Below are 18,835 nucleotides of genomic sequence, written 5' to 3' on the forward strand. Positions count from 1 at the left end.
AGCAAACATAGCAGATCTGGCAGTCATCACAGGCGGTCTGCCTCACCTCCCGTCCACAGCTATTTAGAAGAGGATAACAAACTGGGGAGGGTCATGCAGCACTAATATAACCTGTTCAGTCTGTTAGGAAACAGCCATCGCTGCTATAGAACATGGCAGTAAATAAAAAATATATCATTCTCATAAAAAATGCAATGCTTTCCATTGTAATTCTAATGCCAGCCACAATAGTCTATTTCACATTATAAACTGTTGTTCGAGCCCTGAATGCAGAGTGGCTGAAAGCCATGGTAAATAAGACAGTATACCACAGGCATGTCAAAACAATCATTTTTACTGCTCTAATTACCTTGGTATCCAGTTTATAATAGCAGTAAGGCACCTTGGTATATTTGCCATATATTTATTTAACTCGGCAAGTCAGTTAAGAACAAATTCTTATTTTCAATGCCAGGCTAGGAACAGTGGGTTAACCGCCTGTTCAGAGGCAGAATGACAGATTTGTACCTTGTCAGCTCGGGGATATGAACTTGCAACCTTTCAATTACTAGTCCAATGCTCTAACCACTAGGCTTCCCTGCCGCCCCGATATCACAAACCCCCACGGCTAAGGGCTGTGTCCAGGCACTCCGTGTTGAGTTGTGCCTAAGAACAGCCCTTAGCCGTGGTGTATTGGCCATATACTGTACCACACCCCCTCGGGTCTTATTGCTTAATTGCCACACTTTTTCCAACAAGAATAATGACAGGCTTTGGTTTAGCACCACACTATTTATAGATTATTCTTCTGAAGAGGTAGCCAACCTCAATGACTAACGCACCTCCCACCACCTCCTTCTCCAGTCTTGTTAAGTCCTGTCTCTTCAATCCTGTCATGTCAGTCAAATTGACTGTATCTGCACCAACTTCTGCAGCCCTTTGAAGTGGAAACATCCTGGAGGTGGAATTACACGCCTGTGTGGCCGTGGTGGCGCCATGCTCGTTCCTGGAACAGAGGGGGCGAGGAGAGCCCCTATCCTCCACATGTAGGCTAAACAGGGGAAGTCAGACAGGAGAAGGACGCTGTGCTCCAATGTCCATTGGTGTCCTGGCCGCAAGGCGGCCCCTGGAGGTCCATGTAGGAGCTGCTCCAGGAGCCAGACCAGGTAGAAGGAGTTTTCATACTGGGACACGTCAACCTGGACAGACCCCTCACTGCTCTCCCCCTGGAAAACACACACCACACAGGAAATGAAAGTAAACTACATGTCTGGAATAAAGAACAAGCTAAAGGCATCTCGCTCTTCATTGTTAATATTTGTACTCAACCTCTCAAGGAAAGCTGCAATAAAAGATACAGTTCGGCTATATAATTGTACAGGCAATGAAATAATGATCTACTCAACTGAAGTTAAAGGCAGAAAAACTATTGACAAAAAGTGAACTACAAAAAGTTGGACTTATGCAAGACGTGTACTTTGAGGCAATAAGAAGTCACTGTGTGCATATGTTTGTATGTGTGTGTGTGTGTAGTTGTGTGTGCTATTTGTGTTTGTAGTGTTTGTGTATGTGACTGTTGTGTGTGTGTCTGTGGTTAGCGTTTGCGTGTGTGTGTGTGTGCATGTGTGTGTGTGTGTGTCAAGTGCCAGTGAATACATTAGCAGCCAGATGGCTGTCAGGTGCGGCTCCAGGCGAGCAGCCTCCAGAGAGCTGACAGGATGTGGCATACTTTCTCCTTTCAGGCTCACTCAGAGCCCATCAGGGTTAGAGCACGTATATACACCTCACCTCCCTGGGGTGCTCATGTTTTATTCTCAATATTGCCGCCGCCATGACGTCTCCTGTCACATCTCAGGTGGCTGTCCTACTGTTAAAAGGTGCATTCCCAAACCACAACAACCTGGGAAAGTATGATCAAATGACTACAGAATTCAAAACGCTTAGAAATGTTTCACAACCCAATCCATTCCCCTAATAGGTTGCATCATATTAATATTAATACTACAAAATGTAGAGGAAGTCCCGAAATGTACTGCAACACCTCGATCAGTGGGGGTTCTGTGCACTATTCTGTCACTCCTCTCCCCTCAGGAAGAAGTAACTTTCTGCTACTGTCATTAGTAGGGCCTTGGATTGGTCTCCTGGTGCTTCTATAAATGGCAGCACCAGGAATCCTACCTCTCAACACAGCACTGTGAGGGGCCTTCAGTGTTGCACCGGATCTATCTGTCTGTCTACTCTACAGTAGGCTTGGTCGATACAGTTTATTAAATCTGGATATCGCCCAACCCTACTCTACAGGGATTCTCATCATTATGTGCTTAAACCTTGATAGCATCAGAGGATTGAGATAATGAAGTGGACCCTGAACGGAATTCAAATCGGCTCATTACCTTTAGGACAGTACATACGGTCCCTCTCTCTGATTGCAGAGCCAGCTCTCAAATTCAGAGAGAGAAAGCACGAGAAAAAGCGAGAAAGAGAGCGAGAGAAAGCGAGAAAGAGCATGAGAGAAAGCGAGAAAGAGAGCGAGAGAGAGCGAGCAAGCAAGAGAAAAAAAAGAGAATTTGTGAGACGATGGGGAAAACAGAGCGAACGAGACAGATTGCGGGAGAAAGAGATACATTTGTGAAATTGTGAGCGTAGGACTAATAATAAAATATTTTTTTTCCGATGTAATTGTATTTCCATTGTGAATTCATGCAACATATCTTGACAGGCTACATATCATTTCCCTGTATCAGTGCATTTGCAACGATAATAAGTACAGTAAATTTGCTAAATTCAAATTGTCCGTTTGATTAGACCTGGGGCTCGTTACCGTTAGAGAGAGGGACAGTATGTAGTCTCCTGACTGCAGAGCCAGCTATCACAATCTCAGAGAGAGACAGAGAGAGACAGAGAGAGAAATAAAGAGAATTCAGAGAGAGATTGAGAGTGAGAGAAAGAAACACAGTGATGTGGGAGGCACAATAGAGCTGTCTAAAGGGTATAGAATGGGAAAATATATACAGTACCAGTCAAAAGTATGGACACACCTACTAAAGTATGGTTTTCTTTATTTGTACTATTTTCTACTTTTTGACAGCTTTGAACACTCAAAGCTGTTGGTATTCTCTCAACCAGCTTCATGAGGTAGTCACTAGGAATGCATTTTAATTAACTTTGAAAGTTTCTTCAAGAGTAGTCGCAAAAACAATCAAGCGCTATGATGAAACTGGCTCTCACGAGGACAGCCACAGGAAAGGAAGACCCAGAGTTACCTCTGCTGCAGAGGTTCATTAGAGTTACCAAATTGCAGCCCAAATAAATACTTCAAGCAACAGACATTTCGCAACATCAACTGTTCAGAGGAGACTCACAGGGCACGTGTGAAAGTGAAACCATCATTGAAATACTATAAAAGACTGAGATAATGGGAAATGAAAGATGGCTGATATTGCTCTGTTGGAAGATTTGGCACACGCTGCATTTCGCAGAGAGCTCATAAGATACCGTTTCCCAAAACCAATCATATAGGATCTTTGTGAGGATTTCAGAAATATATGCTATTCTGTTGCACATCAAAGTGCTATCGGCATCTCACATCCCTCGATGAGCTAATGTTTTGGATGCAATCTTCAGCAAAATGAACTAACATACAATTTCCAGACACCATCGCACAGCAGGTTAAAGTCAAGAGGGGTTTCTCTGTCATCAATGGGTTCCCAAATAGCCTACAAACGGAGCAACAGATGACGCCCACATCGCCATAAAAGCACCATCCCAAAACGAACAGAAAAGGATTCCATTATTATGTGATGCTCAAAAAACGTTGCTGAATGTGGTGGCAAGGTGACCAGGTGTAATGTACGGCTCGTTCATTCTGCAGATCAGCAATATGCCTACAACAGGAAGCTGTCTCTACAGCTGGATGGATGGCTTATTGGTGTGTTGCCTACTCATTTGAAGTATATTTGCCATTGTAAAGCAACTTGAATTGTCCTAATGGTCTTCTCTTTGTAGCAGTTTTACTGGTCAAACCACAACTGAGCGAGCCCAATAAAACCTTGGTTGTACTCAATTGGATTGTGATAGCTGCAGTTGTTTCTAATCTTCAAATGTATCTGTAACTTATGACACTTTGTCTTTTGTGTGTATTTAGTATTTTATGTACATGCTGCTCCTTCCCTGTTTAGTCTTCTTGCCAGGTCGCCCTCGTAAAATAGGTTTTAACTTCGATGGTTCTTACCTGGTTAAATAAAGGTTAAATAAAAATAATCTGACACTAGCACCTCTACTACAGCCTTTTTTCTTTGTTTTTTTCAGTTGCACCTTTGTAGGCTATTTCATGATACAGTGTTGTAAAGGGTATTAAAGGGATGGTTTTGACCATATATGGTTAATTAGGGGTGTTTCAAAATGTAAATAGTCATGCACATGCACTGAGAACAATTGGTATTTGTCAAAAGTTCTCGTACCAGTGTGCTGTGGACTTCAGGAAACAGCAGAGGGAACACCCCCCTATCCACATTGATGGAACAGTAGTGGAGAGAGTAGCAAGTTTTAAGTTCCTTGGCATACACATCACAGACAAACTGAATTGGTCCACTCACACAGACTGCATCGTGAAGAAGGTGCAGCAGCGCCTCTTCAACCTCAGGAGGCTGAAGAAATTCGGCCAAAAGCACTCACAAACTTCTACAGAGGCACAATCGAGAGCATCCTGGCGGGCTGTATCACCGCCTGGTACGGCAACTGCTCCGCCCTCAACCGTAAGGCTCTCCAGAGGGTGGTGAGGTCTGCACAGCGCATCATCGGGGGCAAACTACCTGCCCTCCAGGACACCTACACCACCCGATGTTACAGGAAGGCCATAAAGATCATCAAGGACATCTACCACCCGAGCCACTGCCTGTTCACCCCGCTATCATCCAGAAGGCGAGGTCAGTACAGGTGCATCAAAGCTGGGACCGAGAGACTGAAAAACAGCTTCTATCTCAAGGCCATCAGACTGTTAAACAGCCACCACTAACATTGAGTGGCTGCTGCCTACACACTGACACTGACTCAACTCCAGCCACTTTAATAATGGGAATTGATGGGAAATGTTGTAAATATATCACTAGCCACTTTAAACAATGCTACCTTATATAATGTTACTTACCCTACATTATTAATCTCATATGCATACGTATATACTGTACTCTATATCATCGACTGCATCCTTATGTAATACATGTATCACTAGCCACTTTAACTATGCCACTTTGTTTACATACTCATCTCACATGTATATACTGTACTCGATACCATCTACTGTATCTTGCCTATGCTGCTCTGTATCATCACTCATTCATATATCCTTATGTACATATTCTTTATCCCCTTACACTGTGTATAAGACAGTAGATTAGGAATTGTTAGTTAGATTACTTGTTGGTTATTACTGCATTGTCGGAACTAGAAGCACAAGCATTTCGCTACACTCGCATTAACATCTGCTAACCATGTGTATGTGACAAATAAAATTTGATTTGATTTGATTTATGATGCTCGTGGGACTGTGATAAATCACACTTCTATGCGTATGAACATTATAAACTCTGTTCGTAAGTAGCATTTTAGTAGTATTTTAGAATAGTCCTAGCCAATATTGACAAATGAAGCCCCATGACTTGTCTACATCCAAATTCCTTATAGTGCACTACTTTTGTCCCAAATGGCTGCACATAGTGCACTACCTTTGACCAGAGCACTATTGGTCCTGGTCAAAAGTAGTGGACTATATAGCAAATATAGTGCCATTTCAAATCACATCAAATGTTATTTGTCACATGCGCCGAATACAAAAGGTGTAGACCTTACAGTGAAATGCTTACTTACAAGCCCTTAACCAATAATGTTTTAAGAAGTTAAAACTTTTTTTTAAGTAAAAAAAAAATTTGAAAGTAAAAGTAACAAATAACTAAACAGCAGCAGTAAAATAAAAGTAGCGAGGCTATAATCAGGGGGTACTGGTACAGAGTCAATGTGAGGGGGGCACTGGTTAGTCAAGGTAATTTAAGTAATATGTACATTTAGGTAGAGTTGAAGTGACTATGCATAGATAATAAACAGAGTAGCAGCAGTGTAAGAGGGGTCTGGGTTGCTCTTTGATTAGCTGTTCAGGAGTCTTATGGCTTGGAGGTAGAAGCTGTTAAGAAGAACTTTGGACCTAGACTTCGTGCTCCGGTAACACTTGCCGTGCAGTAGCAGAGAGAACAGTCTATGACTAGTGTGGCTGGAGTCTTTGACAATTTTTAGGGCCTTCCTCTGACTGACACCACCTCTTAAAGAGGTCCTGGATGGCAGGAAGCTTGGCCCCAGTGATGTACTGGGCCGTTCGCACTACTCTCTAGTGCCTTGCGGTCGGAGGCCGAGCAGTTGCCATACCAGGTAGTGATGTAACCAGTCAGGATGCTCTTGATGGTGCAGCTGTAGAACCTTTTGAGGATCTGAGGTCCCATGACAAATATTTTCAGTGTCCTGAGGGGGAATAGGCTTTATCGTGCCCTCTTCACAACTGTCTTGGTGTGTTTGGAACATGATAGTTTGTTGGTGATGTGGACACCAAGGAACTTGAAGCTCTCAACCTGCTCCACTGCAGCCTCACTCCTTGAAAGTGGGACTCATTTGGGATCAGTTGGATATCTTCTCTGTTCTGTTATCCCTCTGAATCTCTTTAATAGACCATATTTAGAAGAAAAACGGGCCTGGTGGTGCCCTGACTAACTCCAGCAGGCTACGCTGTCACTGGCCACTTAAAACACAACCTTCCTGAAGTAATGTGGCTGTTCAAGATTTTGGCTAGGGAATCATTACAAAAATATTTAATTGCTAGAGAAGGACAGAAAAGGGGATCGACTGATGGTTAAAATGGGTGATGGTAAAACAGCCTCCAATGTGGCCTGAACAGAATGAATATGCACTGTGGATAGACCAGTGATGCCGAGAATCTAATATTTAAAGTACTCTACATCTAGTCAACTATGAAACAATATACAGAGACTATATATAGAATGTCTGTTTTGGCGGATGTATAATATACTCAGGTAGCGTTTGCTCATTTCAGAACAGAGCCAACAACACAAAAGCAAATAGACATTCTCATCACAAACACTGTTAACTTTACCTAAGCGCCATTTCATCAAAACGACCAAGCTTGTTTCTGTGGCAGATTCGCTGTACAATCCAAAATAGTAGAGAGTTCAAATGTCAAACAAAACTTTCCAGCAGGCAGCATTATTGGAGGGTTACTCTTCTAAACTTTTAAATCCCATTTTGTAAATTGAATAGCCTTTGGGGTCTAGGTCACTTGGCTATCAAGAAAGAATGGTTGTTAGGCTTACACTTAGCATAAGTCACCTTATTTCAGCAGCCAAGAGATAACCAGTACCCATTTCAAATCATTCAAAAAGTGAACTTTTGAACTCTCATTTCAATCATGAACATGTGTTATAATGCATTGTACTCCACTGTATTGTAAATAATGTTATACTCTGCTGTGAAAGTCAATCATAAGCATCATCAAGCAGATAAATGATCTGTGCAGCTATGAGGTGTGAATATGACCAAAAACATCTCCTGGACCATAAATAACAATAAGTTACAATAAATCTCTTTCAGCAAAAACACAACAACCGCTCCCTAAAAATGGCTTCTTGCCAGGACAGTTGGTCCTGTCTTTACAATCCCATTTTATGTCATGAGGTCTGTGTAAACTGTGGAGCGCAGAGAAGAGCAGAGCAGATAGGCTTAGTGAATAAAACCCTTCCTGATAGCCATCTGATCTGGCCTATTGTAGCCAGCACTACAGAGTTGGACAACACTAGCTCACACTGCCGTCATCACCCCAGCTTAAGACAAGGAATTGATTTTTCTTCTCCCTCAGAGAAAGCCACTAGTTAGAGTGTCTTTCAAGGCGGTGGACTGACAATACAACGATTTCTCTGACAGCTAATCGATCTCATCTCATCCACGACTGCATTCTCCGAGTTCTATACGACTGCAACTTGACCGCTTCTAGTGTGAGAACATTTACTTTGTTACAAGACAAAAAAAAACATCAAGCTCCTTATTAAGCTTGTCTCAAAATCCACACTATTCAAATCTAGGCTATTCTCTGTGGAAGAAAATGACTTTGCAGTTCTTTAGGAAACAGTCTCTTGAGGTCTTGGCTCAGTCAGAACCGATGTGATGTAGTGAATATCTAGATGTTGACTCACTGGATGAGTGTAACATCAACCTTCTGAGGGGCTTATTACAACATGGGTTGAACTGCACTATTCAATACTCCATCCATTTCCCCAAATAACGGTGTATTGATAGCTAGATACTCCACACGCTATAGCCTCCTCTGCCTACCTGCCCACCTGCTTGAGGGCCTGACACCACAGTGAGTCCAGCCCACCTTCTCCTCAGTCACCTCTCTCCCCGGCCGGTACTTACCCAGGCATCTCTGCTCTCTTTATCAGGTCTGTTTATTCATAAAAAGCCCAGAGCAGTCAGTCAGTGCAGTCAGTCTGTCTGCCCTCAACATATCAGTCCTGCGGTTCAGCTCCCAGGCAGCCAGCAAGTGGCAGGACAGGACAGGACACAGTGCAACCTGAACCCTGACTCATGTACCCAGTACCACAAAACAGATGACACATAGCTTCCTGGTCGAGTCACACCAAACACAAAGAATGGGCCGGATGGCTCTCTGCACTCAGCATTAAGGAGATGGATTGGGGGTAAAGCCCTGCGACTGATTAGAATCCTGTCCAGGGGGGTGTACTTGTAGTCTAGACACTTCTGTGTTTTGAGAAGGCACATAGGAGACCCCCAGAGAGAGGGTATGGTAATACTCCCCAGTAGAGGTCGAACGATTATGATTTTTCAACGCCGATACCGATTATTGGAGGACCAAAAAAGGCCGATACGGATTAATTGGCCGATTTTTAAAATGTATTTATTTGTAATAATGACAATTACAGCAATACTGAATGAACACTTATTTTAACTTAATATAATACATCAATAAAATCAATTAAGCCTCAAGTAAATAATAAAACATGTTCAATTTGGTTTAAATAATGCAAAACAAATTGTTGGAGAATAAGAAAGCTAACATTTCAGTTCCTTGCTCAGAACATATGAAAGCTGGTGGTTCCTTTTAACATGAGTCTTCAATATTCCCAGGTAAGAAGTTTTTGGTTGTAGTTATTATAGAACTATTTCCCTCTATACCTCTATGTATTTAATTAACCTTTGTCTATTTTTATATCTTTATTTAACTAGGCAAGTCAGTTAAGAACAAATTCTTATTTTCAATGATGGCCTAGGAACAGTGGGTTAACTGCCTGTTCAGAACGACAGATTTGTACCTTGTCAGCTCTGGGATTTGAACTTGCAACCTTTCGGTTACTAGTCCAACACTCCAACCACTAGGCTACCCTTCCGCCTCGACTGTTGGATGTTCTTAGAGGCACTTTAGTATTGCCAGTACCGCTTCCGTCCCTTTCCTCGCTCCTCCCTGGGCTCGAACCAGCAACACAACGACAACAGCCACCATCAAAGCAGCGTTACCCATTCAGAGCAAGGGGAACAACTACTAGAAGGCTCAGAGCGAGTGACGTTTGAAACACTATTAGCGTGAGCTAACTAGCTAGCCATTTCACTTCGGTTACACCAGCCTCATCTCGGGAGTTGATAGGCTTGAAGTCATAAACAGCGCAATGCTTGACGCACAATGAAAAGCTGCTGGCAAAACGCACAAAAGTGCTGTTTGAATGAATGTTTACGTGCCTACTTCTGTCTACCACCGCTCAGTCAGATACTTAGATACTTGTATGCTCAGTCAGATTATATGCAACGCAGGACACGCTAGATAATATCTAGTAATATCATCAACCATGTCTAGTTAACTAGTGATTATGATTGATTGTTTTTTATAAGATATGTTTAATGCTAGCTAGAAATTTACTTTGGCTTACTGCATTCGCATAACAGGCAGTCTCCTTGTGGAGTGCAACGAGAGAGAGGCATCAGCTTACCTAGCTCTTTTCTTTAGTTTTCAATTACAGATTTGTTTGGAAAATGTAATGCAAACTTTGAAATAAAAATGGCCATGTTATTTAACAAGGCTCTCAGTAAAGACACAGAAGTAGGAAATCACTTCAGGGTCTATGATTGTGCTTCTATATATTCTCTGCAGTCGGCCTAGAGAGGTTGTCACGTGTTTGCTCTAGTGCTCATCAGCAGAGTGTGTGAGAGTCCATCTAGGACTGCAGACCGGCGCACAGGTGACTACGGGCTTTGTCTCCTCATAACATGACTTTGATCAAACAGCTTGATTTTCCCCCTCGGTTAGAGCTCTAATGACATCTCTGCTGCTTTGAGGGGCTGAGGACAACTTTGATCCCGGCTATTTAATGGTCTAGCAATCCCTCTGCTGCAACTCCTAATCTGATCGTTCTTCAAACCTGTCACTGGCCTGGGCGGAAAAGCAATAGGCAGGAAGCACAAACTGTGTAGAATATATATATATAAATAAGAGCGAGAGTGAGACGGCAGTTTGTTATAGCCTACACACACATAACGTCTCGTAAATGTATGAGACAAAAATGTATAATGAGAGACATAGCTCAGTCAGAAGTGCCAGAGTTATAATGACCATCAGCATCATGAAATGCTGGGAGCCATAAGTCAAGTTCCCTAGCAGCCTTGTAGGCTTGCTGGATAGGAGGGGTCCCCAATTACATTCAGCTGTGGGCTGCTTACAGCGTAAGGAAAACAATATGCTTCAGCCACGAATGCTTGCTGGATACAATATATGGGGCTTCAGCCCAGTGCATGTCAGCTGGGAACATAAACAATGCCAAAATAACATGACTTTTATGCAGAGACAACTACGCGGATGCACGCAAACATGTACAAGTAAGCATGCTTACTCATGCTCACAAGCTTGCTGGCACAGAGACATGAACATACACACTGTTTTTCTCCTGACCAACAGGAGAGGATAAATTGGCAGAGGACCATGCATTACTAGGCTATATGAGTTTGATATCCTCACGAACAGTCTACTCGTCACTTTCTCCTTTTAGAAGTGCCCAGAGCAGATAAAATAACTATTCCTTACAGATGTAGGATCTTAATTTGATCACTCTTTTGTGGCTGCAAATTTTCCTGCACAGTACAGAATGCAAACTTGTAGTATATTTAAGGTTTAAAAAGGCTAATAAAGTTTGTAATTTCCGATTTAAAAATGTCAGACATGATTTGCCCTAACGAAAAATGTGCGTCACTGGTGCGGAAGCCGTTCTTAAACAACGGTGTCTTTCTTCACTTATTACACTACTCCTGACTCAGACGTGCTGGAAATCACTGACCTCACTGTCCTTTGTATGAGTTTTACAGTGAGTTAAAAGCTAAAATGACGACCAATTGTTTTAGTACAAAAGGACTTCGTTTTTTTCTGGTAGGAATAATGCACCTAGAAAGAGGAGTTTGTCTTTGTAAATGTCTCCGGTCCTGCAGGACACCCTCTGTGTGTGTGTGTGTGTGTGTGTTCATGCACATGTGTGAGAGAGAGGAATATTTGTCCTGACAAGTCTCTTTACAGTAAACCCAGGGCATAGGCAGGGTCCCCCTCAGAGGGTGGCTATATTTATATCCTGATGTACTGCGGGTATGGCATGTACTAAGCAAGGTTTCTGACTATCACTAACTAATGGAGGACGTGTGTGTGTGTGTGTGTGGTGTGTGTGTGGTTAGAGTCTCAGCTGCTGAGTCTGTCGTGGTATGGCAGGCAGTGTCCCGCAGCTGAAATAGCTTATGCACATGTGCATAACTGCACAAGCTTTCAGGCTGCCATGGCGACATGTACAGGATGTTATGATGAAAGTGCTTGCATCAGAAAGAGTCATTGAGAAATGCAACGGGTAGTGGGCTGCTCTTAATTCTATAAAAAATGTCTCTAAAATGACAAATCTCAAACTGACAATGACGACATAATTACGCTCTCAACTTTCAGAGATTGGGGCAGTCTGAATCCTCCCCAACTCAGGGAAGATTATCCTACTCAACTTTCTGTGGTCATCCTCCCCAACTCAGGCAAGATTAGCCTACTCTATCCCAGTAATGAAAGGGGAAGCTAATTACTGTGTGGGCTTTTAGGCTATGGTAAATAAAAATGTGTTTGAAGTACAGATATCGCGCCGGTGACATTTAGGGATGAAAACTAAGGAGGTCTGCTTACTGTCGTTTTCTGGAGCCAAATAGAACCGTTTTTAGCTGCCATTGCATTGCCCTTTACAAGAAACAAGCTCTGACGCTCATTTCCTCCAGCTCTTTGCCTGATGGCTCAAACTGAATTTTCCCGCTGCTCTATCGTTCACTACATACTTCAGTCTGAGACGGCAATCATTGAAGTAATTTGCGGTGATGTCAAAATGTTGTACAAAACAAAGTCATCAGCAATTGGATCATCTCTAACCAACCAGAGTATCAAAGCCAATGCAGAATTTAACACCTGTCAAGGCTTTCCGTTAGCTGGTAATAGTCGACTTTTGGCCTATAAAAGAATTAAGCCGATAAATAAAACTGGTGCTAGCCAATTACCTCAACTAACTGGTGCCTCCGCACATTGACTCTGTACCAGTACCCCCTGTATATAGCCTCACTATTGTTATTTTACTGCTACTCTTGAATTATTTGTTACTTTATTTCTTCTTTTTTAGGTATTTTTCTTAAACTGTATTGTTCCATTGTTCCAGACTTAAGACTGGGCTAGCTAGCACTAATTAGACCAGGGCTGTCCCCGACTAAAAGAATCTTGGCCGACCGAGAGTCGTCTGTTCCGTCGACCAATCAATTGTGACTGACTGCTCGACTAAAGAAATTTTGGTTGACCAACAGCCTATCAACCAAACAATCGACCAGTCGACTAATTGAGGTCTAAATTAGACAAAATACAAATGTTTGCTGCTTGGACCCCAAGTCCGATAGATCATGTTCAGGCTATGGGGTCTGTCCTTGGAGTAACCCCTGATTTAGTAAGAGGAAAATGACAACCATCAGTAAATAGCAGAGCCATATATCTAAATACATGGCTCTGGTAAATATTGTTTGTACTAATTACAAAATGACTCGGCCAGCCATTGAACCATGATTTTAACTTTACATAAAGCACAGTCCGACCCCCTGTGCAGGGCAACAGAGGGTACACACACAGTTATGCCTACACTCAGTGTTCTAGTGCTATTGAAGAAGTGGAGAGTGAGTGTTTGTACTGTTTGTCCTATGGGCTGTGGTTATTCTGTACTGTGTGTGACTGTCATGGCCTGTGACAAAGCAACACGGGTCCCAGATGGCTGGGCTTATTTGTATGCTACACTGGTTGAAGGGTAGTGGCAGCCCGCCCACCCGCCACCGTGGGGGCGCACATGGGGTTCACGGCTGTCAGACAGCCCTCCACAGCGTTCTGCCTGCAAACTGGAGCCTGACTGTGTTAAACTTTGTGATGGAACAACCCTACTCCCTTTCTAAATCTGCCAATGAAATAATAATGTCTTAAGAAGAGTAATCATTCTTTAATTGATTTTCATTACTAAAGACCTACGGCAAACGCCCTCTTTGGGTCAGTATAAGGCTAGACATAATAGCCTACGGCACATACTTGTAGAAAAACACATTAGAAACAATATCATTGTCATAGTAATCATGTTTACAATGTCCACCGGGCAACAAAATAATTATCCAACCATTTCATCCCAAATGACTTCTTCTCAGAGTACAACCAGATTATGTAGCGCTCCGACTCATCGTTGAAACAATTTGAAACATAATTGAGCATCATCTCCCTGTCGTCCTGAGAACTGTGTTATAATTTGCTGTTTCTAGACAGCTACATTAACAGAAAAGCAGGATGCAACTAGTGACATGGCTGATACAAGCATTTTTTTGGTCCCTGGGCAACCCTGGCCTGTGTTACCTTGGGAAGGGTCTAGCCTAAACAGACAGATGGGGATACCTTGCCTACCTCCCATTTCTAGTGGTCATGGGTATGGTGCATTCTCTGTAAAAAAAAGAAAGAAGCCAACTCAACCAATTGCTTAATCAGCATTATTCTGTGGGGTGGACATAAAAAAGGACAATAATTGGAGCTGTTCTAAATATCAGAGTAAGAAATTGATGGACACCATGAAAGCTCCAACCAAGTTTATTCACCCCAAAGGATCAAACAGCTGAACTGACATAAATATGACTTCCACCAGTGGTAGTATATATACACCCCAATTTGAGCGGAGTCTCCTTCTCCTCTCTAAGCATGACATCTTGATTGCTAGGCAGGAAGTTAAGTGAAACAGGCAATAAATTGTTCCTTCTCCCTTAATGTGACCTGACCTCGACCCCCTTCCTCACCAATCCACAGCTCTCCACCTTTATCAGTGCCTGCCAACATGTGATTGCCTTCCCTACATTTCAAGCTTAATTGCATCCACCATGTACATTCCTCCTACACATAACCATGAACTTTTGGTGTAGACCCAAGACTATGGCACCCCTCAAGTCGCTCTGGATAAGAGCGTCTGCTAAATGACTTAAATGTAAATGTAAATGTCATGTCTCTAGTATAACTAATGATTAATAATATTTAAAGTTGAGAAATCCGAACCCATCAGAGCTAATCTGTTAAAGTTTATTTACTCAACAAACTCTGCTCGAAGTGAGCTCAGTCTGCTCGAAGCTTGATGAAGGCAACAAATCTAAAAAAAAAGCCAACTTAACCCATGGCTTAAATCAACATTACTATGTGAATTGAGGACTTCAAAAGGCCTAGAATTTGAGCTAATGTGTTAAAGTTGGTAAATTACAAATTCATGTTTGCTCAACCATGCCCATCATTATCATATTTCCCAGCATGCTCTATTGCAGGTTGATTTCTCAGAATTGTTTGTTTCAGTACTTGTGTTTTTTTATGTGCATTGATTGGTTGATTTTTAATCTTATGCTACAAAAAAAGATAATACATTTTCTAAAGAAATCCAATCTGTTAGTTGGACATTTTGCAGCTGTTACTGAGATGGCTGTTCCAGTTTATATGATTTAGGTAGTTTCCTTAGCCCAGCTGTCATTCTCAATGCAGGTTGCGGGTGATTAAAAGTAAAAAAGGCCCTGGTCAAAAGTAGTACAGTATATAGGTAAAAGGGTGCCAGTTGTAACAGATACTTTAAGTCTGGCTCACAATTCTGGACACAGAGTCCCTGTGGCCAGAGCTAGAAAATAGAGCTTGCTCACTAATGAAATACTATGGCGTTGTTTGTTCAAATGTTTCCACCCTGGAATTCAGGTGTGATCACACTGCAGCTGGGTATTTCAGTGATTTTAAAATTTCTCCATTATAGGCAATCCAAAGCATTTTCAAGCAGCCTAAATGTCCAATAAACTGGACTCGATCATACTCTAGTGGGAGTGATTTCGGACTGAATTTCAAACATTAGAGAATAAACTGATTCTGAGGACTTTGTCAAGAGGAAGACAGTAAGTGCAGTCTGTTTTCTGTTATTGGTAAAAACAAAAAAGAGGATTTTGGGGTGGACAGACAGACAGATGGGCCCTGGGCTTAGAGCCAGGGCTAGATTCGAATGTGTTCAGTCTTCAAACTTTATTTCCCAGGACTCAAACACAGCTCTACATATGTAGGATCTTAAGTTGATCACTCTTTTGTCGCTGAGAATGTTCCTACAGAGCAGGATATGCTAACTTGTTGAGTATTCGAGGTTTAAAAAGACTTGAAGTTTGTAATTTCCACTTTAAAATATCAGATTTGATTTGCCCTAACGAAAAATGTATCAACCCCTACAACCCCTAAAATTCCATTAATTATAATTCACGATTCCTGTTGCTGCAGGATTATTTTCCTGCTGTAGCAAACTGGCTAAAATTCTAAATCAAACCAATGAAACATGTTTTTAAATATATTTGCCACATGAGCTGAATTCCAACAATGCAGTTTCTTTATTTATTTCACCTTTATTTAACCAGGTAGGCCAGATTTTATTTATTTAACTTCTTATGGCTGAAATCTCATTAACGGGATCGATTTGACAACAGCCAATGAGTGCAGGGCGCCAAATTCAAACAGAAATCTCAAAATTAAAATTCCTCAAAACATACAAGGATTATACACCATTTTAAAAGATAAACTTGTTGTTAATGCCAACACAGTGTCCGATTTCAAAAAGGCTTTACAGCGAAAACACATTATATGATTATGTTAGGTCAGCACCTAGTCTTTGGCTAGAAAAACACAACCATGTTTCCAGCCAAAGAGAGGAGTCACAAAAAGCAGAAATAGAGATAAAATTAATCACTAACCTTTGATGATTTTCATCAGATGACACTCACTTCATGTTACACAGTACATGTACGTTTTGTTCGATAAAGTTCATATTTATGTCCAAAAATATCAGTTTACATTGGTGCATTATGTTCAGTAATGTTTTGCTTCTCTGATTTTGCAGAGAGCCACAACAATTTACAGAAAAACTCATCATAAATGTTGATGAAAATACAAGTGTTATACATGGAATTATAGATATACCTCTCCTTAACGCAACCGCTGTGTCAGATTTCAAAAAAGCTTTACGGAAAAAGCACACCATGCAATAATCTGAGTACAGCGCTCAGAGACCAAAACAAGCCATACAGATACTAGCCATGTTGTGGAGTCAACAGTAGTCAGAAATAGCATTATAAATATTCACTTACCTTTGATGATCTTCATCGGAATGCACTCACAGGAATCACAGTTCCACAATAAATGTTTGTTTTGTTCGATAAAGTCCATCATTTATATCCAAATACCTCCTTTTTGCTTGCACGCTTAGTTCACAAATCCAAATTCACACGGCACAGGCACTTAGTTCAGACGACAGTTCCATTACAGTTCGTAGAAACATGTCAAACGATGTATAGAATCAATCTTTAGGATGTTTTTATCATACATTTTCAATAAAATTCCAACTGGACAATTCCTTTCTCTTTAGAAAGGAAAAGGAACGCAGCTAACTCTCACAGGTGCGCGCGAGACCGAACTTAAGGCTGCCAGACACCTGACTCAAACAGCTCTTATTCTCTCCCCCTTCACAGTATAAACCTGAAACAAGGTTATAAAGACTGTTGACATCTAGTGGAAACCTTAGGAAGTGCAATCGGACCAAATTTTACACTGTATATTGGATAGGCAAAGACTTGAAAATCTACAAACCTCAGATGTCCCACTTCCTGTTTTTTCTCTCAGGTTTTTGCCTGCTATATGAGTTCTGTTATACTCACAGACATCATTCAAACAGTTTTAGAAACATCAGTGTTTTCTATCAAAATCTACTAGTAATATGCATATCTTAGCTTCTGGGCCTGAGTAGCAGGCAGTTTACTCTGGACACCTTATTCATCCAAGCTATTCAATACTGCCCCCCAGCCATAAGAAGTCAATTTTTAAAATGTATTTATTTCACCTTTATTTAACCAGGTAGGCTAGTTGAGAACAAGTTCTCATTTGCAACTGCGACCTGGCAAAGATAAAACAAAGCAGTTCGACACAAAAAACAACACAGAGTTACACATGGAATAAACAAACATACAATAAAAAATACAGTTGAGAACAAGTTCTCATTTACAACTGCGACCTGGCCAAGATGAAGCAAAGCAGTACAACACAAAACAACAGAGTTACACATGGGATAAACAAAAGTACAGTCAATAACAATAGAAAAATCTATATACAGTGTGTGCAAATGGAGTAAGGAGGTAAGGCAATAAATAAGCCATAGTAGCGAAGTAATTACAATTTAGCAAATTAACACTGGAGTGATAGATGTGCAAGTACAAATACTGGTGTGCAAAATAGCATAAAAAATGTAATTAAACAATATGGGGATGAGGTAGGTAGTTGGATGGGCTATTTACAGATGAGCTGTGTACAGCTGCAGCGATCGGTGAGCTGCTCAGATAGCTGATGCTTAAAGTTAGTGAGGGAGATATAAGTCTCCAACTTCAGCGATTTTTGCAATTTGCTCCAGACATTAGCAGCAGAGAACTGGAAGGAAAGGCAGCCAAACGAGGTGTTGGCTTTGTGGATGACCAGCGAGATATACCTGCTGAAGCGCGTGCTACGGTTGAGTGTTGCTATGGTGACAAGTGAGCTGAGATAAGGTGGAGCTTTACCTAGCAAAGACTTATAGATGATCTGGAGCCAGTGGGTCTGGCGACGAATATGTAGAGAGGGCCAGTAGACGAAAGCATACAGGTTTCAGTGGTGGGTGGTGTATGGTGCTTTGGTGACAAAACGGATGGCAATGTGATTACTCAGCAAACTGGATGCAGTCTGAGTTTGTAAATGACATCGCCGAAGTCGAGGGTCCATAGGATAGTCAGTTTTACGAGGGTATGTTTGGCAGCATGAGTGAAGGAGGCTTTGTTGTGAAATAGGAAGCCGATTCTAGATTTCATTTTGAATTGGAGATGCTTAATATGAGTCTGGAAGGAGAGTTTACAGTCTAGCCAGACACCTAGGTATTTGTAGATGCCCACATATTCTAAGTCGGAACTGTCCAGAGTAGTGATGATAGTTGGGTGTGCGGGTGCACGTAGCAATCGGTTGAAGAACATGCATTTAGTTTTACTGGCGTTTAAGAGGATTTGGAGGCCACTGAAGGAGCTTGTTTGGAGGTTTGTTAACACAGTGTCCAAAGAAGGGCCAGATGTATATAGAATGCTGTCGTCTGCGTAGAGGTGGATCAAGGAATCAACAGCAGCAAGAGCAACATCATTGATATATACAGAGAAA

The 18,835-nt window shown here is 41.7% G+C and overlaps 1 pseudogene; it reads right to left on the reverse strand.

The window, feature by feature from the left end:
* Positions 1-881: 881 nt before the first annotated feature.
* Positions 882-18,835, reverse strand: part of LOC135505641 (meiosis-specific protein MEI4-like) — a 34,810-nt pseudogene continuing 16,856 nt past the window's right edge.

This window comes from Oncorhynchus masou, chromosome 19 (assembly GCF_036934945.1).
Source record: "Oncorhynchus masou masou isolate Uvic2021 chromosome 19, UVic_Omas_1.1, whole genome shotgun sequence".
Classification (NCBI taxonomy): domain Eukaryota; kingdom Metazoa; phylum Chordata; class Actinopteri; order Salmoniformes; family Salmonidae; genus Oncorhynchus; species Oncorhynchus masou.